The 26,118-nt window shown below is 40.2% G+C and overlaps 21 non-coding genes across 21 annotated transcripts; all 21 read left to right on the top strand.

The window, feature by feature from the left end:
• Nucleotides 1-197: 197 nt before the first annotated feature.
• Nucleotides 198-270, top strand: TRNAK-CUU (transfer RNA lysine (anticodon CUU)). Its single transcript has one exon. It is a non-coding gene; the product is annotated as a tRNA-Lys (tRNA).
• A 1,457-nt stretch (nt 271-1,727) lies between these two features.
• TRNAK-CUU (transfer RNA lysine (anticodon CUU)) lies at nt 1,728-1,800 on the top strand. Its single transcript has one exon. It is a non-coding gene; the product is annotated as a tRNA-Lys (tRNA).
• A 701-nt stretch (nt 1,801-2,501) lies between these two features.
• Nucleotides 2,502-2,574, top strand: TRNAK-CUU (transfer RNA lysine (anticodon CUU)). The gene has a single exon. It is a non-coding gene; the product is annotated as a tRNA-Lys (tRNA).
• A 1,029-nt stretch (nt 2,575-3,603) lies between these two features.
• On the top strand, nt 3,604-3,676 carry TRNAK-CUU (transfer RNA lysine (anticodon CUU)). Its single transcript has one exon. It is a non-coding gene; the product is annotated as a tRNA-Lys (tRNA).
• Nucleotides 3,677-4,458: 782 nt separating this feature from the next.
• On the top strand, nt 4,459-4,531 carry TRNAK-CUU (transfer RNA lysine (anticodon CUU)). Its single transcript has one exon. It is a non-coding gene; the product is annotated as a tRNA-Lys (tRNA).
• Nucleotides 4,532-6,005: 1,474 nt separating this feature from the next.
• On the top strand, nt 6,006-6,078 carry TRNAK-CUU (transfer RNA lysine (anticodon CUU)). The gene has a single exon. It is a non-coding gene; the product is annotated as a tRNA-Lys (tRNA).
• A 1,029-nt stretch (nt 6,079-7,107) lies between these two features.
• Nucleotides 7,108-7,180, top strand: TRNAK-CUU (transfer RNA lysine (anticodon CUU)). Its single transcript has one exon. It is a non-coding gene; the product is annotated as a tRNA-Lys (tRNA).
• A 1,556-nt stretch (nt 7,181-8,736) lies between these two features.
• TRNAK-CUU (transfer RNA lysine (anticodon CUU)) lies at nt 8,737-8,809 on the top strand. The gene has a single exon. It is a non-coding gene; the product is annotated as a tRNA-Lys (tRNA).
• Nucleotides 8,810-11,870: 3,061 nt separating this feature from the next.
• TRNAK-CUU (transfer RNA lysine (anticodon CUU)) lies at nt 11,871-11,943 on the top strand. Its single transcript has one exon. It is a non-coding gene; the product is annotated as a tRNA-Lys (tRNA).
• Nucleotides 11,944-12,725: 782 nt separating this feature from the next.
• On the top strand, nt 12,726-12,798 carry TRNAK-CUU (transfer RNA lysine (anticodon CUU)). Its single transcript has one exon. It is a non-coding gene; the product is annotated as a tRNA-Lys (tRNA).
• Nucleotides 12,799-13,499: 701 nt separating this feature from the next.
• On the top strand, nt 13,500-13,572 carry TRNAK-CUU (transfer RNA lysine (anticodon CUU)). Its single transcript has one exon. It is a non-coding gene; the product is annotated as a tRNA-Lys (tRNA).
• Nucleotides 13,573-14,602: 1,030 nt separating this feature from the next.
• Nucleotides 14,603-14,675, top strand: TRNAK-CUU (transfer RNA lysine (anticodon CUU)). The gene has a single exon. It is a non-coding gene; the product is annotated as a tRNA-Lys (tRNA).
• A 2,051-nt stretch (nt 14,676-16,726) lies between these two features.
• TRNAK-CUU (transfer RNA lysine (anticodon CUU)) lies at nt 16,727-16,799 on the top strand. Its single transcript has one exon. It is a non-coding gene; the product is annotated as a tRNA-Lys (tRNA).
• A 782-nt stretch (nt 16,800-17,581) lies between these two features.
• On the top strand, nt 17,582-17,654 carry TRNAK-CUU (transfer RNA lysine (anticodon CUU)). The gene has a single exon. It is a non-coding gene; the product is annotated as a tRNA-Lys (tRNA).
• Nucleotides 17,655-18,355: 701 nt separating this feature from the next.
• TRNAK-CUU (transfer RNA lysine (anticodon CUU)) lies at nt 18,356-18,428 on the top strand. Its single transcript has one exon. It is a non-coding gene; the product is annotated as a tRNA-Lys (tRNA).
• Nucleotides 18,429-19,458: 1,030 nt separating this feature from the next.
• On the top strand, nt 19,459-19,531 carry TRNAK-CUU (transfer RNA lysine (anticodon CUU)). The gene has a single exon. It is a non-coding gene; the product is annotated as a tRNA-Lys (tRNA).
• A 1,050-nt stretch (nt 19,532-20,581) lies between these two features.
• Nucleotides 20,582-20,654, top strand: TRNAK-CUU (transfer RNA lysine (anticodon CUU)). The gene has a single exon. It is a non-coding gene; the product is annotated as a tRNA-Lys (tRNA).
• Nucleotides 20,655-22,436: 1,782 nt separating this feature from the next.
• On the top strand, nt 22,437-22,509 carry TRNAK-CUU (transfer RNA lysine (anticodon CUU)). Its single transcript has one exon. It is a non-coding gene; the product is annotated as a tRNA-Lys (tRNA).
• Nucleotides 22,510-23,291: 782 nt separating this feature from the next.
• Nucleotides 23,292-23,364, top strand: TRNAK-CUU (transfer RNA lysine (anticodon CUU)). The gene has a single exon. It is a non-coding gene; the product is annotated as a tRNA-Lys (tRNA).
• Nucleotides 23,365-24,993: 1,629 nt separating this feature from the next.
• TRNAK-CUU (transfer RNA lysine (anticodon CUU)) lies at nt 24,994-25,066 on the top strand. The gene has a single exon. It is a non-coding gene; the product is annotated as a tRNA-Lys (tRNA).
• A 102-nt stretch (nt 25,067-25,168) lies between these two features.
• TRNAK-CUU (transfer RNA lysine (anticodon CUU)) lies at nt 25,169-25,241 on the top strand. The gene has a single exon. It is a non-coding gene; the product is annotated as a tRNA-Lys (tRNA).
• Nucleotides 25,242-26,118: the final 877 nt, after the last annotated feature.

The following is a 26,118-nucleotide window of genomic DNA, read 5'->3' as shown; positions in this document are numbered from 1 at the left end:
TCGGCTATTTCCTGATATTCTTCAATGCGTTCTGATATTGACTGGTAATTGTGTTTGATACTTTCTTAGACTATTTCTGCCTCTGGCTGATGTGTATTTTCTTTCCAAACTCCACCAGAGCCTATGATTACACAGCATCCTATCTGTGGAAAACGGCAGTGCAGGGATAGGGAAGAAAACTATAGGCATCCAAAGGAGCCCGGCTAGCTCAGTCGGTAGAGCATGAGACTCTTAATCTCAGGGTCGTGGGTTCGAGCCCCACGTTGGGCAAAAACAACTAAAATTGTAGTGCTTTTTGACCAAAAAAATACATCCTATCTGTGGAAAAGTGCAGGGATAGGGAACAAAACTATGGGCATCCAAAGGAGCCCGGCTTGCTCAGTCGGTAGCGCATGAGACTCTTAATCTCAGGGTCGTGGGTTCGAGCCCCACGTTGGGCGAAAACAACTAAAATTTTAGTGCTTTTTGACCAAAAAAATAGAAATTGAAAGTCTCTTTACAATATTTGCAATATTTTGATTGTTAACATGCAATATATGAATGCATGTCTGGATGATGTGTAATGGGGCAATACCACACCTTAATGTATTCACTGTAAAAGAAAAAGTATGTATCATCTTACTATAAAATAAAGTGGAGAAATCACAAATAAGACTTTTTTCCACACAGGTTTAATCGGCTATTTCCTGATATTCTTCAATGCGTTCTGATATTGACTGGTAATTGTGTTTGATACTTTCTTAGACTATTTCTGCCTCTGGCTGATGTGTATTTTCTTTCCAAACTCCACCAGAGCCTATGATTACACAGCATCCTATCTGTGGAAAACGGCAGTGCAGGGATAGGGAAGAAAACTATAGGCATCCAAAGGAGCCCGGCTAGCTCAGTCGGTAGAGCATGAGACTCTTAATCTCAGGGTCGTGGGTTCGAGCCCCACGTTGGGGGAAAACAACTAAAATTGTAGTGCTTTTTGACCAAAAAAATACATCCTATCTGTGGAAAACGGCAGTGCAGGGATAGGGAAGAAAACTATGGGCATCCAAAGGAGCCCGGCTTGCTCAGTCGGTAGCGCATGAGACTCTTAATCTCAGGGTCGTGGGTTCGAGCCCCACGTTGGGCGAAAACAACTAAAATTTTTGTGCTTTTTGACCAAAAAAATAGAAATTGAAAGTCTCTTTACAATATTTGCAATATTTTGATTGTTAACATGCAATATATGAATGCATGTCTGGATGATGTGTAATGGGGCAATACCACACCTTAATGTATTCACTGTAAAAGAAAAAGTATGTATCATCTTCCTATAAAATAAAGTGGAGAAAACACAAATAAGACTTTTTTCCACACAGGTTTAATCGGCTATTTCCTGATATTCTTCAATGCGTTCTGATATTGACTGGTAATTGTGTTTGATACTTTCTTAGACTATTTCTGCCTCTGGCTGATGTGTATTTTCTTTCCAAACTCCACCAGAGCCTATGATTACACAGCATCCTATCTGTGGAAAACGGCAGTGCAGGGATAGGGAAGAAAACTATAGGCATCCTAAGCAGCCCGGCTAGCTCAGTCGGTAGAGCATGAGACTCTTAATATCAGGGTCGTGGGTTGGAGCCCCACGTTGGGCGAAAACAACTAAAATTGTAGTGCTTTTTGACCAAAAAAATACATCCTATCTGTGGAAAACGGCAGTGCAGGGATAGGGAAGAAAACTATAGGCATCCAAAGGAGCCCGGCTAGCTCAGTCGGTAGAGCATGAGACTCTTAATCTCAGGGTCGTGGGTTCGAGCCCCACGTTGGGCGAAAACAACTAAAATTGTAGTGCTTTTTGACCAAACAAATACATCCTATCTGTGGAAAGCGGCAGTGCAGGGATAGGGAAGAAAACGTTGAGCAAAAACAACTAAAATTTTAGTGCTTTTTGACCAAAAAAATAGAAATTGAAAGTCTCTTTACAATATTTGCAATATTTTGATTGTTAACATGCAATATATGAATGCATGTCTGGATGATGTGTAATGGGGCAATACCACACCTTAATGTATTCACTGTAAAAGAAAAAGTATGTATCATCTTACTATAAAATAAAGTGGAGAAAACACAAATAAGACTTTTTTCCCACACAGGTTTAATCGGCTATTTCCTGATATTCTTCAATGCGTTCTGATATTGACTGGTAATTGTGTTTGATACTTTCTTAGACTATTTCTGCCTCTGGCTGATGTGTATTTTCTTTCCAAACTCCACCAGAGCCTATGATTACACAGCATCCTATCTGTGGAAAACGGCAGTGCAGGGATAGGGAAGAAAACTATAGGCATCCAAAGGAGCCTGGCTAGCTCGGTCGGTAGAGCATGAGACTCTTAATCTCAGGGTCGTGGGTTCGAGCCCCACGTTGGGCGAAAACAACTAAAATTGTAGTGCTTTTTGACCAAAAAAATACATCCTATCTGTGGAAAACGGCAGTGCAGGGATAGGGAAGAAAACTATTGGCATCAAAAGGAGCCCGGCTAGCTCAGTCGGTAGAGCATGAGACTCTTAATCTCAGGGTCGTGGGTTCGAGCCCCACGTTGGGCGAAAACAACTAAAATTTTAGTGCTTTTTGACCAAAAAAATAGAAATTGAAAGTCTCTTTACAATATTTGCAATATTTTCATTGTTAACATGCAATATATGAATGCATGTCTGGATGATGTGTAATGGGGCAATACCACACCTTAATGTATTCACTGTAAAAGAAAAAGTATGTATCATCTTACTATAAAATAAAGTGGAGAAAACACAAATAAGACTTGTTTCCACACAGGTTTAATCGGCTATTTCCTGATATTCTTCAATGCGTTCTGATATTGACTGGAAATTGTGTTTGATACTTTCTTAGACTATTTCTGCCTCTGGCTGATGTGTATTTTCTTTCCAAACTCCACCAGAGCCTATGATTACACAGCATCCTATCTGTGGAAAACGGCAGTGCAGGGATAGGGAAGAAACTATAGGCATCCAAAGGAGCCCGGCTAGCTCAGTCGGTAGAGCATGAGACTCTTAATCTCAGGGTCGTGGGTTCGAGCCCCACGTTTGGCAAAAACAACTAAAATTGTAGTGCTTTTTGACCAAACAAATACATCCTATCTGTGGAAAGCGGCAGTGCAGGGATAGGGAACAAAACGTTGGGCGAAAACAACTAAAATTTTAGTGCTTTTTGACCAAAAAAATAGAAATTGAAAGTCTCTTTACAATATTTGCAATATTTTGATTGTTAACATGCAATATATGAATGCATGTCTGGATGATGTGTAATGGGGCAATACCACACCTTAATGTATTCACTGTAAAAGAAAAAGTATGTATCATCTTACTATAAAATAAAGTGGAGAAATCACAAATAAGACTTTTTTCCACACAGGTTTAATCGGCTATTTCCTGATATTCTTCAATGCGTTCTGATATTGACTGGTAATTGTGTTTGATACTTTCTTAGACTATTTCTGCCTCTGGCTGATGTGTATTTTCTTTCCAAACTCCACCAGAGCCTATGATTACACAGCATCCTATCTGTGGAAAACGGCAGTGCAGGGATAGGGAAGAAAACTATAGGCATCCAAAGGAGCCCGGCTAGCTCAGTCGGTAGAGCATGAGACTCTTAATCTCAGGGTCGTGGGTTCGAGCCCCACGTTGGGCGAAAACAACTAAAATTGTAGTGCTTTTTGACCAAAAAAATACATCCTATCTGTGGAAAACGGCAGTGCAGGGATAGGGAAGAAAACTATGGGCATCCAAAGGAGCCCGGCTTGCTCAGTCGGTAGCGCATGAGACTCTTAATCTCAGGGTCGTGGGTTCGAGCCCCACGTTGGGCGAAAACAACTAAAATTTTAGTGCTTTTTGACCAAAAAAATAGAAGTTGAAAGTCTCTTTACAATATTTGCAATATTTTGATTGTTAACATACAATATATGAATGCATGTCTGGATGATGTGTAATGGGGCAATACCACACCTTAATGTATTCACTGTAAAAGAAAAAGTATGTATCATCTTACTATAAAATAAAGTGGAGAAAACACAAATAAGACTTTTTTCCACACAGGTTTAATCGGCTATTTCCTGATATTCTTCAATGCGTTCTGATATTGACTGGTAATTGTGTTTGATACTTTCTTAGACTATTTCTGCCTCTGGCTGATGTGTATTTTCTTTCCAAACTCCACCAGAGCCTATGATTACACAGCATCCTATCTGTGGAAAACGGCAGTGCAGGGATAGGGAAGAAAACTATAGGCATCCAAAGGAGCCCGGCTAGCTCAGTCGGTAGAGCATGAGACTCTTAATATCAGGGTCGTGGGTTGGAGCCCCACGTTGGGCGAAAACAACTAAAATTGTAGTGCTTTTTGACCAAAAAAATACATCCTATCTGTGGAAAACGGCAGTGCAGGGATAGGGAAGAAAACTTTAGGCATCCAAAGGAGCCCGGCTAGCTCAGTCGGTAGAGCATGAGACTCTTAATCTCAGGGTCGTGGGTTCGAGCCCCACGTTGGGCGAAAACAACTAAAATTGTAGTGCTTTTTGACCAAACAAATACATCCTATCTGTGGAAAGCGGCAGTGCAGGGATAGGGAAGAAAACGTTGAGCGAAAACAACTAAAATTTTAGTGCTTTTTGACCAAAAAAATAGAAATTGAAAGTCTCTTTACAATATTTGCAATATTTTGATTGTTAACATGCAATATATGAATGCATGTCTGGATGATGTGTAATGGGGCAATACCACACCTTAATGTATTCACTGTAAAAGAAAAAGTATGTATCATCTTCCTATAAAATAAAGTGGAGAAAACACAAATAAGACTTTTTTCCACACAGGTTTAATCGGCTATTTCCTGATATTCTTCAATGCGTTCTGATATTGACTGGTAATTGTGTTTGATACTTTCTTAGACTATTTCTGCCTCTGGCTGATGTGTATTTTCTTTCCAAACTCCACCAGAGCCTATGATTACACAGCATCCTATCTGTGGAAAACGGCAGTGCAGGGATAGGGAAGAAAACTATAGGCATCCTAAGCAGCCCGGCTAGCTCAGTCGGTAGAGCATGAGACTCTTAATATCAGGGTCGTGGGTTGGAGCCCCACGTTGGGCGAAAACAACTAAAATTGTAGTGCTTTTTGACCAAAAAAATACATCCTATCTGTGGAAAACGGCAGTGCAGGGATAGGGAAGAAAACTATAGGCATCCAAAGGAGCCCGGCTAGCTCAGTCGGTAGAGCATGAGACTCTTAATCTCAGGGTCGTGGGTTCGAGCCCCACATTGGGCGAAAACAACTAAAATTGTAGTGCTTTTTGACCAAACAAATACATCCTATCTGTGGAAAGCGGCAGTGCAGGGATAGGGAAGAAAACGTTGAGCGAAAACAACTAAAATTTTAGTGCTTTTTGACCAAAAAAATAGAAATTGAAAGTCTCTTTACAATATTTGCAATATTTTGATTGTTAACATGCAATATATGAATGCATGTCTGGATGATGTGTAATGGGGCAATACCACACCTTAATGTATTCACTGTAAAAGAAAAAGTATGTATCATCTTACTATAAAATAAAGTGGAGAAAACACAAATAAGACTTTTTTCCCACACAGGTTTAATCGGCTATTTCCTGATATTCTTCAATGCGTTCTGATATTGACTGGTAATTGTGTTTGATACTTTCTTAGACTATTTCTGCCTCTGGCTGATGTGTATTTTCTTTCCAAACTCCACCAGAGCCTATGATTACACAGCATCCTATCTGTGGAAAACGGCAGTGCAGGGATAGGGAAGAAAACTATAGGCATCCAAAGGAGCCTGGCTAGCTCGGTCGGTAGAGCATGAGACTCTTAATCTCAGGGTCGTGGGTTCGAGCCCCACGTTGGGCGAAAACAACTAAAATTGTAGTGCTTTTTGACCAAAAAAATACATCCTATCTGTGGAAAACGGCAGTGCAGGGATAGGGAAGAAAACTATTGGCATCGAAAGGAGCCCGGCTAGCTCAGTCGGTAGAGCATGAGACTCTTAATCTCAGGGTCGTGGGTTCGAGCCCCACGTTGGGCGAAAACAACTAAAATTTTAGTGCTTTTTGACCAAAAAAATAGAAATTGAAAGTCTCTTTACAATATTTGCAATATTTTCATTGTTAACATGCAATATATGAATGCATGTCTGGATGATGTGTAATGGGGCAATACCACACCTTAATGTATTCACTGTAAAAGAAAAAGTATGTATCATCTTACTATAAAATAAAGTGGAGAAAACACAAATAAGACTTGTTTCCACACAGGTTTAATCGGCTATTTCCTGATATTCTTCAATGCGTTCTGATATTGACTGGAAATTGTGTTTGATACTTTCTTAGACTATTTCTGCCTCTGGCTGATGTGTATTTTCTTTCCAAACTCCACCAGAGCCTATGATTACACAGCATCCTATCTGTGGAAAACGGCAGTGCAGGGATAGGGAAGAAACTATAGGCATCCAAAGGAGCCCGGCTAGCTCAGTCGGTAGAGCATGAGACTCTTAATCTCAGGGTCGTGGGTTCGAGCCCCACGTTTGGCGAAAACAACTAAAATTGTAGTGCTTTTTGACCAAACAAATACATCCTATCTGTGGAAAGCGGCAGTGCAGGGATAGGGAACAAAACGTTGGGCGAAAACAACTAAAATTTTAGTGCTTTTTGACCAAAAAAATAGAAATTGAAAGTCTCTTTACAATATTTGCAATATTTTGATTGTTAACATGCAATATATGAATGCATGTCTGGATGATGTGTAATGGGGCAATACCACACCTTAATGTATTCACTGTAAAAGAAAAAGTATGTATCATCTTACTATAAAATAAAGTGGAGAAATCACAAATAAGACTTTTTTCCACACAGGTTTAATCGGCTATTTCCTGATATTCTTCAATGCGTTCTGATATTGACTGGTAATTGTGTTTGATACTTTCTTAGACTATTTCTGCCTCTGGCTGATGTGTATTTTCTTTCCAAACTCCACCAGAGCCTATGATTACACAGCATCCTATCTGTGGAAAACGGCAGTGCAGGGATAGGGAAGAAAACTATAGGCATCCAAAGGAGCCCGGCTAGCTCAGTCGGTAGAGCATGAGACTCTTAATCTCAGGGTCGTGGGTTCGAGCCCCACGTTGGGCGAAAACAACTAAAATTGTAGTGCTTTTTGACCAAAAAAATACATCCTATCTGTGGAAAACGGCAGTGCAGGGATAGGGAAGAAAACTATGGGCATCCAAAGGATCCTGGCTTGCTCAGTCGGTAGCGCATGAGACTCTTAATCTCAGGGTCGTGGGTTCGAGCCCCACGTTGGGCGAAAACAACTAAAATTTTAGTGCTTTTTGACCAAAAAAATAGAAGTTGAAAGTCTCTTTACAATATTTGCAATATTTTGATTGTTAACATGCAATATATGAATGCATGTCTGGATGATGTGTAATGGGGCAATACCACACCTTAATGTATTCACTGTAAAAGAAAAAGTATGTATCATCTTACTATAAAATAAAGTGGAGAAAACACAAATAAGACTTTTTTCCACACAGGTTTAATCGGCTATTTCCTGATATTCTTCAATGCGTTCTGATATTGACTGGTAATTGTGTTTGATACTTTCTTAGACTATTTCTGCCTCTGGCTGATGTGTATTTTCTTTCCAAACTCCACCAGAGCCTATGATTACACAGCATCCTATCTGTGGAAAACGGCAGTGCAGGGATAGGGAAGAAAACTATAGGCATCCAAAGGAGCCCGGCTAGCTCAGTCGGTAGAGCATGAGACTCTTAATATCAGGGTCGTGGGTTGGAGCCCCACGTTGGGCGAAAACAACTAAAATTGTAGTGCTTTTTGACCAAAAAAATACATCCTATCTGTGGAAAACGGCAGTGCAGGGATAGGGAAGAAAACTTTAGGCATCCAAAGGAGCCCGTCTAGCTCAGTCGGTAGAGCATGAGACTCTTAATCTCAGGGTCGTGGGTTCAAGCCCCACGTTGGGCGAAAACAACTAAAATTGTAGTGCTTTTTGACCAAACAAATACATCCTATCTGTGGAAAGCGGCAGTGCAGGGATAGGGAAGAAAACGTTGAGCGAAAACAACTAAAATTTTAGTGCTTTTTGACCAAAAAAATAGAAATTGAAAGTCTCTTTACAATATTTGCAATATTTTGATTGTTAACATGCAATATATGAATGCATGTCTGGATGATGTGTAATGGGGCAATACCACACCTTAATGTATTCACTGTAAAAGAAAAAGTATGTATCATCTTACTATAAAATAAAGTGGAGAAAACACAAATAAGACTTTTTTCCCACACAGGTTTAATCGGCTATTTCCTGATATTCTTCAATGCGTTCTGATATTGACTGGTAATTGTGTTTGATACTTTCTTAGACTATTTCTGCCTCTGGCTGATGTGTATTTTCTTTCCAAACTCCACCAGAGCCTATGATTACACAGCATCCTATCTGTGGAAAACGGCAGTGCAGGGATAGGGAAGAAAACTATAGGCATCCAAAGGAGCCTGGCTAGCTCGGTCGGTAGAGCATGAGACTCTTAATCTCAGGGTCGTGGGTTCGAGCCCCACGTTGGGCGAAAACAACTAAAATTGTAGTGCTTTTTGACCAAAAAAATACATCCTATCTGTGGAAAACGGCAGTGCAGGGATAGGGAAGAAAACTATAGGCATCGAAAGGAGCCCGGCTAGCTCAGTCGGTAGAGCATGAGACTCTTAATCTCAGGGTCGTGGGTTCGAGCCCCACGTTGGGCGAAAACAACTAAAATTTTAGTGCTTTTTGACCAAAAAAATAGAAGTTGAAAGTCTCTTTACAATATTTGCAATATTTTGATTGTTAACATGCAATATATGAATGCATGTCTGGATGATGTGTAATGGGGCAATACCACACCTTAATGTATTCACTGTAAAAGAAAAAGTATGTATCATCTTACTATAAAATAAAGTGGAGAAAACACAAATAAGACTTTTTTCCACACAGGTTTAATCGGCTATTTCCTGATATTCTTCAATGCGTTCTGATATTGACTGGTAATTGTGTTTGATACTTTCTTAGACTATTTCTGCCTCTGGCTGATGTGTATTTTCTTTCCAAACTCCACCAGAGCCTATGATTACACAGCATCCTATCTGTGGAAAACGGCAGTGCAGGGATAGGGAAGAAAACTATAGGCATCCAAAGGAGCCCGGCTAGCTCAGTCGGTAGAGCATGAGACTCTTAATCTCAGGGTCGTGGGTTCGAGCCCCACGTTTGGCGAAAACAACTAAAATTGTAGTGCTTTTTGACCAAACAAATACATCCTATCTGTGGAAAGCGGCAGTGCAGGGATAGGGAAGAAAATGTTGGGCGAAAACAACTAAAATTTTAGTGCTTTTTGACCAAAAAAATAGAAATTGAAAGTCTCTTTACAATATTTGCAATATTTTGATTGTTAACATGCAATATATGAATGCATGTCTGGATGATGTGTAATGGGGCAATACCACACCTTAATGTATTCACTGTAAAAGAAAAAGTATGTATCATCTTACTATAAAATAAAGTGGAGAAAACACAAATAAGACTTTTTTCCACACAGGTTTAATCGGCTATTTCCTGATATTCTTCAATGCGTTCTGATATTGACTGGTAATTGTGTTTGATACTTTCTTAGACTATTTCTGCCTCTGGCTGATGTGTATTTTCTTTCCAAACTCCACCAGAGCCTATGATTACACAGCATCCTATCTGTGGAAAACGGCAGTGCAGGGATAGGGAAGAAAACTATAGGCATCCAAAGGAGCCCGGCTAGCTCAGTCGGTAGAGCATGAGACTCTTAATCTCAGGGTCGTGGGTTCGAGCGCCACGTTGGGCGAAAACAACTAAAATTGTAGTGCTTTTTGACCAAAAAAATACATCCTATCTGTGGAAAACGGCAGTGCAGGGATAGGGAAGAAAACTATAGGCACCCAAAGGAGCCCGGCTAGCTCAGTCGGTAGAGCATGAGACTCTTAATCTCAGGGTCGTGGGTTCGAGCCCCATGTTGGGCGAAAACAACTAAAATTGTAGTGCTTTTTGACGAAACAAATACATCCTATCTGTGGAAAACGGCAGTGCAGGGATAGGGAAGAAAACTATGGGCATCCAAAGGAGCCCGGCTTGCTCAGTCGGTAGCGCATGAGACTCTTAATCTCAGGGTCGTGGGTTCGAGCCCCACATTGGGCGAAAACAACTAAAATCTTAGTGCTTTTTGACCAAAAAAATAGAAATTGAAAGTCTCTTTACAATATTTGCAATATTTTGATTGTTAACATGCAATATATGAATGCATGTCTGGATGATGTGTAATGGGGCAATACCACACCTTAATGTATTCACTGTAAAAGAAAAAGTATGTATCATCTTACTATAAAATAAAGTGGAGAAAACACAAATAAGACTTTTTTCCACACAGGTTTAATCGGCTATTTCCTGATATTCTTCAATGCGTTCCGATATTGACTGGTAATTGTGTTTGATACTTTCTTAGACTATTTCTGCCTCTGGCTGATGTGTATTTTCTTTACAAACTCCACCAGAGCCTATGATTACACAGCATCCTATCTGTGGAAAACGGCAGTGCAGGGATAGGGAAGAAAACTAGAGGCATCCAAAGGAGCCCGGCTAGCTCAGTCAGTAGAGCATGAGACTCTTAATCTCAGGGTCGTGGGTTCGAGCCCCACGTTGGGCGAAAACAACTAAAATTGTAGTGCTTTTTGACCAAAAAAATACATCCTATCTGTGGAAAACGGCAGTGCAGGGATAGGGAAGAAAACTATGGGCATCCAAAGGAGCCCGGCTTGCTCAGTCGGTAGCGCATGAGACTCTTAATCTCAGGGTTGTGGGTTCGAGCCCCACGTTGGGCGAAAACAACTAAAATGTTAGTGCTTTTTGACCAAAAAAATAGAAATTGAAAGTCTCTTTACAATATTTGCAATATTTTGATTGTTAACATGCAATATATGAATGCATGTCTGGATGATGTGTAATGGGGCAATACCACACCTTAATGTATTCACTGTAAAAGAAAAAGTATGTATCATCTTACTATAAAATAAAGTGGAGAAATCACAAATAAGACTTTTTTCCACACAGGTTTAATCGGCTATTTCCTGATATTCTTCAATGCGTTCTGATATTGACTGGTAATTGTGTTTGATACTTTCTTAGACTATTTCTGCCTCTGGCTGATGTGTATTTTCTTTCCAAACTCCACCAGAGCCTATGATTACACAGCATCCTATCTGTGGAAAGCGGCAGTGCAGGGATAGGGAAGAAAACTATAGACATCCAAAGGTGCCCGGCTAGCTCAGTCGGTAGAGCATGAGACTCTTAATCTCAGGGTCGTGGGCTCGAGCACCACGTTGGGCGAAAACAACTAAAATTGTAGTGCTTTTTGACCAAAAAAATAGAAATTGAAAGTCTCTTTGCAATATTTTCATTGTTAACATGCAATATATGAATGCATGTCTGGATGATGTGTAATGGGGCAATACCACACCTTAATGTATTCACTGTAAAAGAAAAAGTATGTATCATCTTACTATAAAATAAAGTGGAGAAATCACAAATAAGACTTTTTTCCACACAGGTTTAATCGGCTATTTCCTGATATTCTTCAATGCGTTCTGATATTGACTGGTAATTGTGTTTGATACTTTCTTAGACTATTTCTGCCTCTGGCTGATGTGTATTTTCTTTCCAAACTCCACCAGAGCCTATGATTACACAGCATCCTATCTGTGGAAAACGGCAGTGCAGGGATAGGGAAGAAAACTATAGGCATCCAAAGGAGCCCGGCTAGCTCAGTCGGTAGAGCATGAGACTCTTAATCTCAGGGTCGTGGGTTCGAGCCCCACGTTGGGCGAAAACAACTAAAATTGTAGTGCTTTTTGACCAAAAAAATACATCCTATCTGTGGAAAACGGCAGTGCAGGGATAGGGAAGAAAACTATGGGCATCCAAAGGAGCCCGGCTTGCTCAGTCGGTAGCGCATGAGACTCTTAATCTCAGGGTCGTGGGTTCGAGCCCCACGTTGGGCGAAAACAACTAAAATTTTAGTGCTTTTTGACCAAAAAAATAGAAATTGAAAGTCTCTTTACAATATTTGCAATATTTTGATTGTTAACATGCAATATATGAATGCATGTCTGGATGATGTGTAATGGGGCAATACCACACCTTAATGTATTCACTGTAAAAGAAAAAGTATGTATCATCTTACTATAAAATAAAGTGGAGAAAACACAAATAAGACTTTTTTCCACACAGGTTTAATCGGCTATTTCCTGATATTCTTCAATGCGTTCTGATATTGACTGGTAATTGTGTTTGATACTTTCTTAGACTATTTCTGCCTCTGGCTGATGTGTATTTTCTTTCCAAACTCCACCAGAGCCTATGATTACACAGCATCCTATCTGTGGAAAACGGCAGTGCAGGGATAGGGAAGAAAACTATAGGCATCCAAAGGAGCCCGGCTAGCTCAGTCGGTAGAGCATGAGACTCTTAATATCAGGGTCGTGGGTTGGAGCCCCACGTTGGGCGAAAACAACTAAAATTGTAGTGCTTTTTGACCAAAAAAATACATCCTATCTGTGGAAAACGGCAGTGCAGGGATAGGGAAGAAAACTATAGGCATCCAAAGGAGCCCGGCTAGCTCAGTCGGTAGAGCATGAGACTCTTAATCTCAGGGTCGTGGGTTCGAGCCCCACGTTGGGCGAAAACAACTAAAATTGTAGTGCTTTTTGACCAAACAAATACATCCTATCTGTGGAAAGCGGCAGTGCAGGGATAGGGAAGAAAACGTTGAGCGAAAACAACTAAAATTTTAGTGCTTTTTGACCAAAAAAATAGAAATTGAAAGTCTCTTTACAATATTTGCAATATTTTGATTGTTAACATGCAATATATGAATGCAGGTCTGGATGATGTGTAATGGGGCAATACCACACCTTAATGTATTCACTGTAAAAGAAAAAGTATGTATCATCTTACTATAAAATAAAGTGGAGAAAACACAAATAAGACTTTTTTCCCACACAGGTTTAATCGGCTATTTCCTGATATTCTTCAATGCGTTCTGATATTGACTGGTAATTGTGTTTGATACTTTCTTAGACTATTTCTGCCTCTGGCTGATGTGTATTTTCTTTCCAAACTCCACCAGAGCCTATGATTACACAGCATCCTATCTGTGGAAAACGGCAGTGCAGGGATAGGGAAGAAAACTATAGGCATCCAAAGGAGCCTGGCTAGCTCGGTCGGTAGAGCATGAGACTCTTAATCTCAGGGTCGTGGGTTCGAGCCCCACGTTGGGCGAAAACAACTAAAATTGTAGTGCTTTTTGACCAAAAAAATACATCCTATCTGTGGAAAACGGCAGTGCAGGGATAGGGAAGAAAACTATAGGCTTCGAAAGGAGCCCGGCTAGCTCAGTCGGTAGAGCATGAGACTCTTAATCTCAGGGTCGTGGGTTCGAGCCCCACGTTGGGCGAAAACAACTAAAATTTTAGTGCTTTTTGACCAAAAAAATAGAAATTGAAAGTCTCTTTACAATATTTGCAATATTTTCATTGTTAACATGCAATATATGAATGCATGTCTGGATGATGTGTAATGGGGCAATACCACACCTTAATGTATTCACTGTAAAAGAAAAAGTATGTATCATCTTACTATAAAATAAAGTGGAGAAAACACAAATAAGTCTTGTTTCCACACAGGTTTAATCGGCTATTTCCTGATATTCTTCAATGCGTTCTGATATTGACTGGAAATTGTGTTTGATACTTTCTTAGACTATTTCTGCCTCTGGCTGATGTGTATTTTCTTTCCAAACTCCACCAGAGCCTATGATTACACAGCATCCTATCTGTGGAAAACGGCAGTGCAGGGATAGGGAAGAAAACTATAGGCACCCAAAGAAGCCCGGCTAGCTCAGTCGGTAGAGCATGAGACTCTTAATCTCAGGGTCGTGGGTTCGAGCCCCACGTTTGGCGAAAACAACTAAAATTGTAGTGCTTTTTGACCAAACAAATACATCCTATCTGTGGAAAGCGGCAGTGCAGGGATAGGGAAGAAAATGTTGGGCGAAAACAACTAAAATTTTAGTGCTTTTTGACCAAAAAAATAGAAATTGAAAGTCTCTTTACAATATTTGCAATATTTTGATTGTTAACATGCAATATATGAATGCATGTCTGGATGATGTGTAATGGGGCAATACCACACCTTAATGTATTCACTGTAAAAGAAAAAGTATGTATCATCTTACTATAAAATAAAGTGGAGAAAACACAAATAAGACTTTTTTCCACACAGGTTTAATCGGCTATTTCCTGATATTCTTCAATGCGTTCTGATATTGACTGGTAATTGTGTTTGATACTTTCTTAGACTATTTCTGCCTCTGGCTGATGTGTATTTTCTTTCCAAACTCCACCAGAGCCTATGATTACACAGCATCCTATCTGTGGAAAACGGCAGTGCAGGGATAGGGAAGAAAACTATAGGCATCCAAAGGAGCCCGGCTAGCTCAGTCGGTAGAGCATGAGACTCTTAATCTCAGGGTCGTGGGTTCGAGCCCCACGTTGGGCGAAAACAACTAAAATTGTAGTGCTTTTTGACCAAAAAAATACATCCTATCTGTGGAAAACGGCAGTGCAGGGATAGGGAAGAAAACTATAGGCACCCAAAGGAGCCCGGCTAGCTCAGTCAGTAGAGCATGAGACTCTTAATCTCAGGGTCGTGGGTTCGAGCCCCACGTTGCGCGAAAACAACTAAAATTGTAGTGCTTTTTGACGAAACAAATACATCCTATCTGTGGAAAACGGCAGTGCAGGGATAGGGAAGAAAACTATGGGCATCCAAAGGAGCCCGGCTTGCTCAGTCGGTAGCGCATGAGACTCTTAATCTCAGGGTCGTGGGTTCGAGCCCCACGTTTGGCGAAAACAACTAAAATTGTAGTGCTTTTTGACCAAACAAATACATCCTATCTGTGGAAAGCGGCAGTGCAGGGATAGGGAAGAAAATGTTGGGCGAAAACAACTAAAATTTTAGTGCTTTTTGACCAAAAAAATAGAAATTGAAAGTCTCTTTACAATATTTGCAATATTTTGATTGTTAACATGCAATATATGAATGCATGTCTGGATGATGTGTAATGGGGCAATACCACACCTTAATGTATTCACTGTAAAAGAAAAAGTATGTATCATCTTACTATAAAATAAAGTGGAGAAAACACAAATAAGACTTTTTTCCACACAGGTTTAATCGGCTATTTCCTGATATTCTTCAATGCGTTCCGATATTGACTGGTAATTGTGTTTGATACTTTCTTAGACTATTTCTGCCTCTGGCTGATGTGTATTTTCTTTACAAACTCCACCAGAGCCTATGATTACACAGCATCCTATCTGTGGAAAACGGCAGTGCAGGGATAGGGAAGAAAACTAGAGGCATCCAAAGGAGCCCGGCTAGCTCAGTCAGTAGAGCATGAGACTCTTAATCTCAGGGTCGTGGGTTCGAGCCCCACGTTGGGCGAAAACAACTAAAATTGTAGTGCTTTTTGACCAAAAAAATACATCCTATCTGTGGAAAACGGCAGTGCAGGGATAGGGAAGAAAACTATGGGCATCCAAAGGAGCCCGGCTTGCTCAGTCGGTAGCGCATGAGACTCTTAATCTCAGGGTTGTGGGTTCGAGCCCCACGTTGGGCGAAAACAACTAAAATGTTAGTGCTTTTTGACCAAAAAAATAGAAATTGAAAGTCTCTTTACAATATTTGCAATATTTTGATTGTTAACATGCAATATATGAATGCATGTCTGGATGATGTGTAATGGGGCAATACCACACCTTAATGTATTCACTGTAAAAGAAAAAGTATGTATCATCTTACTATAAAATAAAGTGGAGAAATCACAAATAAGACTTTTTTCCACACAGGTTTAATCGGCTATTTCCTGATATTCTTCAATGCGTTCTGATATTGACTGGTAATTGTGTTTGATACTTTCTTAGACTATTTCTGCCTCTGGCTGATGTGTATTTTCTTTCCAAACTCCACCAGAGCCTATGATTACACAGCATCCTATCTGTGGAAAGCGGCAGTGCAGGGATAGGGAAGAAAACTATAGACATCCAAAGGTGCCCGGCTAGCTCAGTCGGTAGAGCATGAGACTCTTAATCTCAGGGTCGTGGGCTCGAGCACCACGTTGGGCGAAAACAACTAAAATTGTAGTGCTTTTTGACCAAAAAAATAGAAATTGAAAGTCTCTTTGCAATATTTTCATTGTTAACATGCAATATATGAATGCATGTCTGGATGATGTGTAATGGGGCAATACCACACCTTAATGTATTCACTGTAAAAGAAAAAGTATGTATCATCTTACTATAAAATAAAGTGGAGAAATCACAAATAAGACTTTTTTCCACACAGGTTTAATCGGCTATTTCCTGATATTCTTCAATGCGTTCTGATATTGACTGGTAATTGTGTTTGATACTTTCTTAGACTATTTCTGCCTCTGGCTGATGTGTATTTTCTTTCCAAACTCCACCAGAGCCTATGATTACACAGCATCCTATCTGTGGAAAACGGCAGTGCAGGGATAGGGAAGAAAACTATAGGCATCCAAAGGAGCCCGGCTAGCTCAGTCGGTAGAGCATGAGACTCTTAATCTCAGGGTCGTGGGTTCGAGCCCCACGTTGGGCGAAAACAACTAAAATTGTAGTGCTTTTTGACCAAAAAAATACATCCTATCTGTGGAAAACGGCAGTGCAGGGATAGGGAAGAAAACTATGGGCATCCAAAGGAGCCCGGCTTGCTCAGTCGGTAGCGCATGAGACTCTTAATCTCAGGGTCGTGGGTTCGAGCCCCACGTTGGGCGAAAACAACTAAAATTTTAGTGCTTTTTGACCAAAAAAATAGAAATTGAAAGTCTCTTTACAATATTTGCAATATTTTGATTGTTAACATGCAATATATGAATGCATGTCTGGATGATGTGTAATGGGGCAATACCACACCTTAATGTATTCACTGTAAAAGAAAAAGTATGTATCATCTTACTATAAAATAAAGTGGAGAAAACACAAATAAGACTTTTTTCCACACAGGTTTAATCGGCTATTTCCTGATATTCTTCAATGCGTTCTGATATTGACTGGTAATTGTGTTTGATACTTTCTTAGACTATTTCTGCCTCTGGCTGATGTGTATTTTCTTTCCAAACTCCACCAGAGCCTATGATTACACAGCATCCTATCTGTGGAAAACGGCAGTGCAGGGATAGGGAAGAAAACTATAGGCATCCAAAGGAGCCCGGCTAGCTCAGTCGGTAGAGCATGAGACTCTTAATATCAGGGTCGTGGGTTGGAGCCCCACGTTGGGCGAAAACAACTAAAATTGTAGTGCTTTTTGACCAAAAAAATACATCCTATCTGTGGAAAACGGCAGTGCAGGGATAGGGAAGAAAACTATAGGCATCCAAAGGAGCCCGGCTAGCTCAGTCGGTAGAGCATGAGACTCTTAATCTCAGGGTCGTGGGTTCGAGCCCCACGTTGGGCGAAAACAACTAAAATTGTAGTGCTTTTTGACCAAACAAATACATCCTATCTGTGGAAAGCGGCAGTGCAGGGATAGGGAAGAAAACGTTGAGCGAAAACAACTAAAATTTTAGTGCTTTTTGACCAAAAAAATAGAAATTGAAAGTCTCTTTACAATATTTGCAATATTTTGATTGTTAACATGCAATATATGAATGCAGGTCTGGATGATGTGTAATGGGGCAATACCACACCTTAATGTATTCACTGTAAAAGAAAAAGTATGTATCATCTTACTATAAAATAAAGTGGAGAAAACACAAATAAGACTTTTTTCCCACACAGGTTTAATCGGCTATTTCCTGATATTCTTCAATGCGTTCTGATATTGACTGGTAATTGTGTTTGATACTTTCTTAGACTATTTCTGCCTCTGGCTGATGTGTATTTTCTTTCCAAACTCCACCAGAGCCTATGATTACACAGCATCCTATCTGTGGAAAACGGCAGTGCAGGGATAGGGAAGAAAACTATAGGCATCCAAAGGAGCCTGGCTAGCTCGGTCGGTAGAGCATGAGACTCTTAATCTCAGGGTCGTGGGTTCGAGCCCCACGTTGGGCGAAAACAACTAAAATTGTAGTGCTTTTTGACCAAAAAAATACATCCTATCTGTGGAAAACGGCAGTGCAGGGATAGGGAAGAAAACTATAGGCTTCGAAAGGAGCCCGGCTAGCTCAGTCGGTAGAGCATGAGACTCTTAATCTCAGGGTCGTGGGTTCGAGCCCCACGTTGGGCGAAAACAACTAAAATTTTAGTGCTTTTTGACCAAAAAAATAGAAATTGAAAGTCTCTTTACAATATTTGCAATATTTTCATTGTTAACATGCAATATATGAATGCATGTCTGGATGATGTGTAATGGGGCAATACCACACCTTAATGTATTCACTGTAAAAGAAAAAGTATGTATCATCTTACTATAAAATAAAGTGGAGAAAACACAAATAAGTCTTGTTTCCACACAGGTTTAATCGGCTATTTCCTGATATTCTTCAATGCGTTCTGATATTGACTGGAAATTGTGTTTGATACTTTCTTAGACTATTTCTGCCTCTGGCTGATGTGTATTTTCTTTCCAAACTCCACCAGAGCCTATGATTACACAGCATCCTATCTGTGGAAAACGGCAGTGCAGGGATAGGGAAGAAAACTATAGGCACCCAAAGAAGCCCGGCTAGCTCAGTCGGTAGAGCATGAGACTCTTAATCTCAGGGTCGTGGGTTCGAGCCCCACGTTTGGCGAAAACAACTAAAATTGTAGTGCTTTTTGACCAAACAAATACATCCTATCTGTGGAAAGCGGCAGTGCAGGGATAGGGAAGAAAATGTTGGGCGAAAACAACTAAAATTTTAGTGCTTTTTGACCAAAAAAATAGAAATTGAAAGTCTCTTTACAATATTTGCAATATTTTGATTGTTAACATGCAATATATGAATGCATGTCTGGATGATGTGTAATGGGGCAATACCACACCTTAATGTATTCACTGTAAAAGAAAAAGTATGTATCATCTTACTATAAAATAAAGTGGAGAAAACACAAATAAGACTTTTTTCCACACAGGTTTAATCGGCTATTTCCTGATATTCTTCAATGCGTTCTGATATTGACTGGTAATTGTGTTTGATACTTTCTTAGACTATTTCTGCCTCTGGCTGATGTGTATTTTCTTTCCAAACTCCACCAGAGCCTATGATTACACAGCATCCTATCTGTGGAAAACGGCAGTGCAGGGATAGGGAAGAAAACTATAGGCATCCAAAGGAGCCCGGCTAGCTCAGTCGGTAGAGCATGAGACTCTTAATCTCAGGGTCGTGGGTTCGAGCCCCACGTTGGGCGAAAACAACTAAAATTGTAGTGCTTTTTGACCAAAAAAATACATCCTATCTGTGGAAAACGGCAGTGCAGGGATAGGGAAGAAAACTATAGGCACCCAAAGGAGCCCGGCTAGCTCAGTCAGTAGAGCATGAGACTCTTAATCTCAGGGTCGTGGGTTCGAGCCCCACGTTGCGCGAAAACAACTAAAATTGTAGTGCTTTTTGACGAAACAAATACATCCTATCTGTGGAAAACGGCAGTGCAGGGATAGGGAAGAAAACTATGGGCATCCAAAGGAGCCCGGCTTGCTCAGTCGGTAGCGCATGAGACTCTTAATCTCAGGGTCGTGGGTTCGAGCCCCACGTTTGGCGAAAACAACTAAAATTGTAGTGCTTTTTGACCAAACAAATACATCCTATCTGTGGAAAGCGGCAGTGCAGGGATAGGGAAGAAAATGTTGGGCGAAAACAACTAAAATTTTAGTGCTTTTTGACCAAAAAAATAGAAATTGAAAGTCTCTTTACAATATTTGCAATATTTTGATTGTTAACATGCAATATATGAATGCATGTCTGGATGATGTGTAATGGGGCAATACCACACCTTAATGTATTCACTGTAAAAGAAAAAGTATGTATCATCTTACTATAAAATAAAGTGGAGAAAACACAAATAAGACTTTTTTCCACACAGGTTTAATCGGCTATTTCCTGATATTCTTCAATGCGTTCTGATATTGACTGGTAATTGTGTTTGATACTTTCTTAGACTATTTCTGCCTCTGGCTGATGTGTATTTTCTTTCCAAACTCCACCAGAGCCTATGATTACACAGCATCCTATCTGTGGAAAACGGCAGTGCAGGGATAGGGAAGAAAACTATAGGCATCCAAAGGAGCCCGGCTAGCTCAGTCGGTAGAGCATGAGACTCTTAATCTCAGGGTCGTGGGTTCGAGCGCCACGTTGGGCGAAAACAACTAAAATTGTAGTGCTTTTTGACCAAAAAAATACATCCTATCTGTGGAAAACGGCAGTGCAGGGATAGGGAAGAAAACTATAGGCACCCAAAGGAGCCCGGCTAGCTCAGTCGGTAGAGCATGAGACTCTTAATCTCAGGGTCGTGGGTTCGAGCCCCACGTTGGGCGAAAACAACTAAAATTGTAGTGCTTTTTGACGAAACAAATACATCCTATCTGTGGAAAACGGCAGTGCAGGGATAGGGAAGAAAACTATGGGCATCCAAAGGAGCCCGGCTTGCTCAGTCGGTAGCGCATGAGACTCTTAATCTCAGGGTCGTGGGTTCGAGCCCCACGTTGGGCGAAAACAACTAAAATCTTAGTGCTTTTTGACCAAAAAAATAGAAATTGAAAGTCTCTTTACAATATTTGCAATATTTTGATTGTTAACATGCAATATATGAATGCATGTCTGGATGATGTGTAATGGGGCAATACCACACCTTAATGTATTCACTGTAAAAGAAAAGTATGTATCATCTTACTATAAAATAAAGTGGAGAAAACACAAATAAGACTTTTTTCCACACAGGTTTAATCGGCTATTTCCTGATATTCTTCAATGCGTTCCGATATTGACTGGTAATTGTGTTTGATACTTTCTTAGACTATTTCTGCCTCTGGCTGATGTGTATTTTCTTTCCAAACTCCACCAGAGCCTATGATTACACAGCATCCTATCTGTGGAAAACGGCAGTGCAGGGATAGGGAAGAAAACTAGAGGCATCCAAAGGAGCCCGGCTAGCTCAGTCAGTAGAGCATGAGACTCTTAATCTCAGGGTCGTGGGTTCGAGCCCCACGTTGGGCGAAAACAACTAAAATTGTAGTGCTTTTTGACCAAAAAAATACATCCTATCTGTGGAAAACGGCAGTGCAGGGATAGGGAAGAAAACTATGGGCATCCAAAGGAGCCCAGCTTGCTCAGTCGGTAGCGCATGAGACTCTTAATCTCAGGGTTGTGGGTTCGAGCCCCACGTTGGGCGAAAACAACTAAAATGTTAGTGCTTTTTGACCAAAAAAATAGAAATTGAAAGTCTCTTTACAATATTTGCAATATTTTGATTGTTAACATGCAATATATGAATGCATGTCTGGATGATGTGTAATGGGGCAATACCACACCTTAATGTATTCACTGTAAAAGAAAAAGTATGTATCATCTTACTATAAAATAAAGTGGAGAAATCACAAATAAGACTTTTTTCCACACAGGTTTAATCGGCTATTTCCTGATATTCTTCAATGCGTTCTGATATTGACTGGTAATTGTGTTTGATACTTTCTTAGACTATTTCTGCCTCTGGCTGATGTGTATTTTCTTTCCAAACTCCACCAGAGCCTATGATTACACAGCATCCTATCTGTGGAAAGCGGCAGTGCAGGGATAGGGAAGAAAACTATAGGCATCCAAAGGTGCCCGGCTAGCTCAGTCGGTAGAGCATGAGACTCTTAATCTCAGGGTCGTGGGCTCGAGCACCACGTTGGGCGAAAACAACTAAAATTGTAGTGCTTTTTGACCAAAAAAATAGAAATTGAAAGTCTCTTTGCAATATTTTCATTGTTAACATGCAATATATGAATGCATGTCTGGATGATGTGTAATGGGGCAATACCACACCTTAATGTATTCACTGTAAAAGAAAAAGTATGTATCATCTTACTATAAAATAAAGTGGAGAAATCACAAATAAGACTTTTTTCCACACAGGTTTAATCGGCTATTTCCTGATATTCTTCAATGCGTTCTGATATTGACTGGTAATTGTGTTTGATACTTTCTTAGACTGTTTCTGCCTCTGGCTGATGTGTATTTTCTTTCCAAACTCCACCAGAGCCTATGATTACACAGCATCCCATCTGTGGAAAACGGCAGTGCAGGGATAGGGAAGAAAACTATAGGCATCCAAAGGAGCCCGGCTAGCTCAGTCGGTAGAGCATGAGACTCTTAATCTCAGGGTCGTGGGTTCGAGCCCCACGTTGGGCGAAAACAACTAAAATTGTAGTGCTTTTTGACCAAAAAAATACATCCTATCTGTGGAAAACGGCAGTGCAGGGATAGGGAAGAAAACTATGGGCATCCAAAGGAGCCCGGCTTGCTCAGTAGGTAGCGCATGAGACTCTTAATCTCAGGGTCGTGGGTTCGAGCCCCACGTTGGGCGAAAACAACTAAAATTTTAGTGCTTTTTGACCAAAAAAATAGAAATTGAAAGTCTCTTTACAATATTTGCAATATTTTGATTGTTAACATGCAATATATGAATGCATGTCTGGATGATGTGTAATGGGGCAATACCACACCTTAATGTATTCACTGTAAAAGAAAAAGTATGTATCATCTTACTATAAAATAAAGTGGAGAAAACACAAATAAGACTTTTTTCCACACAGGTTTAATCGGCTATTTCCTGATATTCTTCAATGCGTTCTGATATTGACTGGTAATTGTGTTTGATACTTTCTTAGACTATTTCTGCCTCTGGCTGATGTGTATTTTCTTTCCAAACTCCACCAGAGCCTATGATTACACAGCATCCTATCTGTGGAAAACGGCAGTGCAGGGATAGGGAAGAAAACTATAGGCATCCAAAGGAGCCCGGCTAGCTCAGTCGGTAGAGCATGAGACTCTTAATATCAGGGTCGTGGGTTGGAGCCCCACGTTGGGCGAAAACAACTAAAATTGTAGTGCTTTTTGACCAAAAAAATACATCCTATCTGTGGAAAACGGCAGTGCAGGGATAGGGAAGAAAACTATATGCATCCAAAGGAGCCCGGCTAGCTCAGTCGGTAGAGCATGAGACTCTTAATCTCAGGGTCGTGGGTTCGAGCCCCACGTTGGGCGAAAACAACTAAAATTGTAGTGCTTTTTGACCAAACAAATACATCCTATCTGTGGAAAGCGGCAGTGCAGGGATAGGGAAGAAAACGTTGAGCGAAAACAACTAAAATTTTAGTGCTTTTTGACCAAAAAAATAGAAATTGAAAGTCTCTTTACAATATTTGCAATATTTTGATTGTTAACATGCAATATATGAATGCATGTCTGGATGATGTGTAATGGGGCAATACCACACCTTAATGTATTCACTGTAAAAGAAAAAGTATGTATCATCTTACTATAAAATAAAGTGGAGAAAACACAAATAAGACTTTTTTCCCACACAGGTTTAATCGGCTATTTCCTGATATTCTTCAATGCGTTCTGATATTGACTGGTAATTGTGTTTGATACTTTCTTAGACTATTTCTGCCTCTGGCTGATGTGTATTTTCTTTCCAAACTCCACCAGAGCCTATGATTACACAGCATCCTATCTGTGGAAAACGGCAGTGCAGGGATAGGGAAGAAAACTATAGGCATCCAAAGGAGCCTGGCTAGCTCGGTCGGTAGAGCATGAGACTCTTAATCTCAGGGTCGTGGGTTCGAGCCCCACGTTGGGCGAAAACAACTAAAATTGTAGTGCTTTTTGACCAAAAAAATAGAAATTGAAAGTCTCTTTACAATATTTGCAATATTTTCATTGTTAACATGCAATATATGAATGCATGTCTGGATGATGTGTAATGGGGCAATACCACACCTTAATGTATTCACTGTAAAAGAAAAAGTATGTATCATCTTACTATAAAATAAAGTGGAGAAAACACAAATAAGACTTGTTTCCACACAGGTTTAATCGGCTATTTCCTGATATTCTTCAATGCGTTCTGATATTGACTGGAAATTGTGTTTGATACTTTCTTAGACTATTTCTGCCTCTGGCTGATGTGTATTTTCTTTCCAAACTCCACCAGAGCCTATGATTACACAGCATCCTATCTGTGGAAAACGGCAGTGCAGGGATAGGGAAGAAAACTATAGGCACCCAAAGGAGCCCGGCTAGCTCAGTCGGTAGAGCATGAGACTCTTAATCTCAGGGTCGTGGGTTCGAGCCCCACGTTTGGCGAAAACAACTAAAATTGTAGTGCTTTTTGACCAAACAAATACATCCTATCTGTGGAAAGCGGCAGTGCAGGGATAGGGAAGAAAATGTTGGGCGAAAACAACTAAAATTTTAGTGCTTTTTGACCAAAAAAATAGAAATTGAAAGTCTCTTTACAATATTTGCAATATTTTGATTGTTAACATGCAATATATGAATGCATGTCTGGATGATGTGTAATGGGGCAATACCACACCTTAATGTATTCACTGTAAAAGAAAAAGTATGTATCATCTTACTATAAAATAAAGTGGAGAAAACACAAATAAGACTTTTTTCCACACAGGTTTAATCGGCTATTTCCTGATATTCTTCAATGTGTTCTGATATTGACTATTAATTGTGTTTGATACTTTCTTAGACTATTTCTGCCTCTGGCTGATGTGTATTTTCTTTCCAAACTCCACCAGAGCCTATGATTACACAGCATCCTATCTGTGGAAAACGGCAGTGCAGGGATAGGGAAGAAAACTATAGGCATCCAAAGGAGCCCGGCTAGCTCAGTCGGTAGAGCATGAGACTCTTAATCTCAGGGTCGTGGGTTCGAGCCCCACGTTGGGCGAAAACAACTAAAATTGTAGTGCTTTTTGACCAAAAAAATACATCCTATCTGTGGAAAACAGCAGTGCAGGAATAGGGAAGAAAACTATAGGCACCCAAAGGAGCCCGGCTAGCTCAGTCGGTAGAGCATGAGACTCTTAATCTCAGGGTCGTGGGTTCGAGCCCCACGTTGGGCGAAAACAACTAAAATTGTAGTGCTTTTTGACCAAAAAAATAGAAATTGAAAGTCTCTTTGCAATATTTTCATTGTTAACATGCAATATATGAATGCATGTCTGGATGATGTGTAATGGGGCAATACCACACCTTAATGTATTCACTGTAAAAGAAAAAGTATGTATCATCTTACTATAAAATAAAGTGGAGAAATCACAAATAAGACTTTTTTCCACACAGGTTTAATCGGCTATTTCCTGATATTCTTCAATGCCTTCTGATATTGACTGGTAATTGTGTTTGATACTTTCTTAGACTATTTCTGCCTCTGGCTGATGTGTATTTCTTTCCAAACTCCACCTATGATGACACAGCATCCTATCTGTGGAAAACGGCAGTGCAGGGATAGGGAAGAAAACTATAGGCATCCAAAGGAGCCCGGCTAGCTCAGTCGGTAGAGCATGAGACTCTTAATCTCTGGGTCCTGGGTTCGAGCCCCACGTTGGGCGAAAACAACTAAAATTGTAGTGCTTTTTGACCAAAAAAATACATCCTATCTGTGGAAAACGGCAGTGCAGGGATAGGGAAGAAAACTATGGGCATCCAAAGGAGCCCGGCTTGCTCAGTCGGTAGCGCATGAGACTCTTAATCTCAGGGTCGTGGGTTCGAGCCCCACGTTGGGCGAAAACAACTAAAATTTTAGTGCTTTTTGACCAAAAAAATAGAAATTGAAAGTCTCTTTACAATATTTGCAATATTTTGATTGTTAACATGCAATATATGAATGCATGTCTGGATGATGTGTAATGGGGAAATACCACACCTTAATGTATTCACTGTAAAAGAAAAAGTATGTATCATCTTACTATAAAATAAAGTGGAGAAAACACAAATAAG

This window comes from Ambystoma mexicanum, chromosome 4q (assembly GCF_040938575.1).
Source record: "Ambystoma mexicanum isolate Mex_15411 chromosome 4q, UKY_AmexF1_1, whole genome shotgun sequence".
Classification (NCBI taxonomy): Eukaryota; Metazoa; Chordata; class Amphibia; order Caudata; family Ambystomatidae; genus Ambystoma; species Ambystoma mexicanum.
The sequence above is the reverse complement of the archived record's forward strand: the minus strand, read 5'-3'. Positions and strand labels throughout refer to the sequence as shown.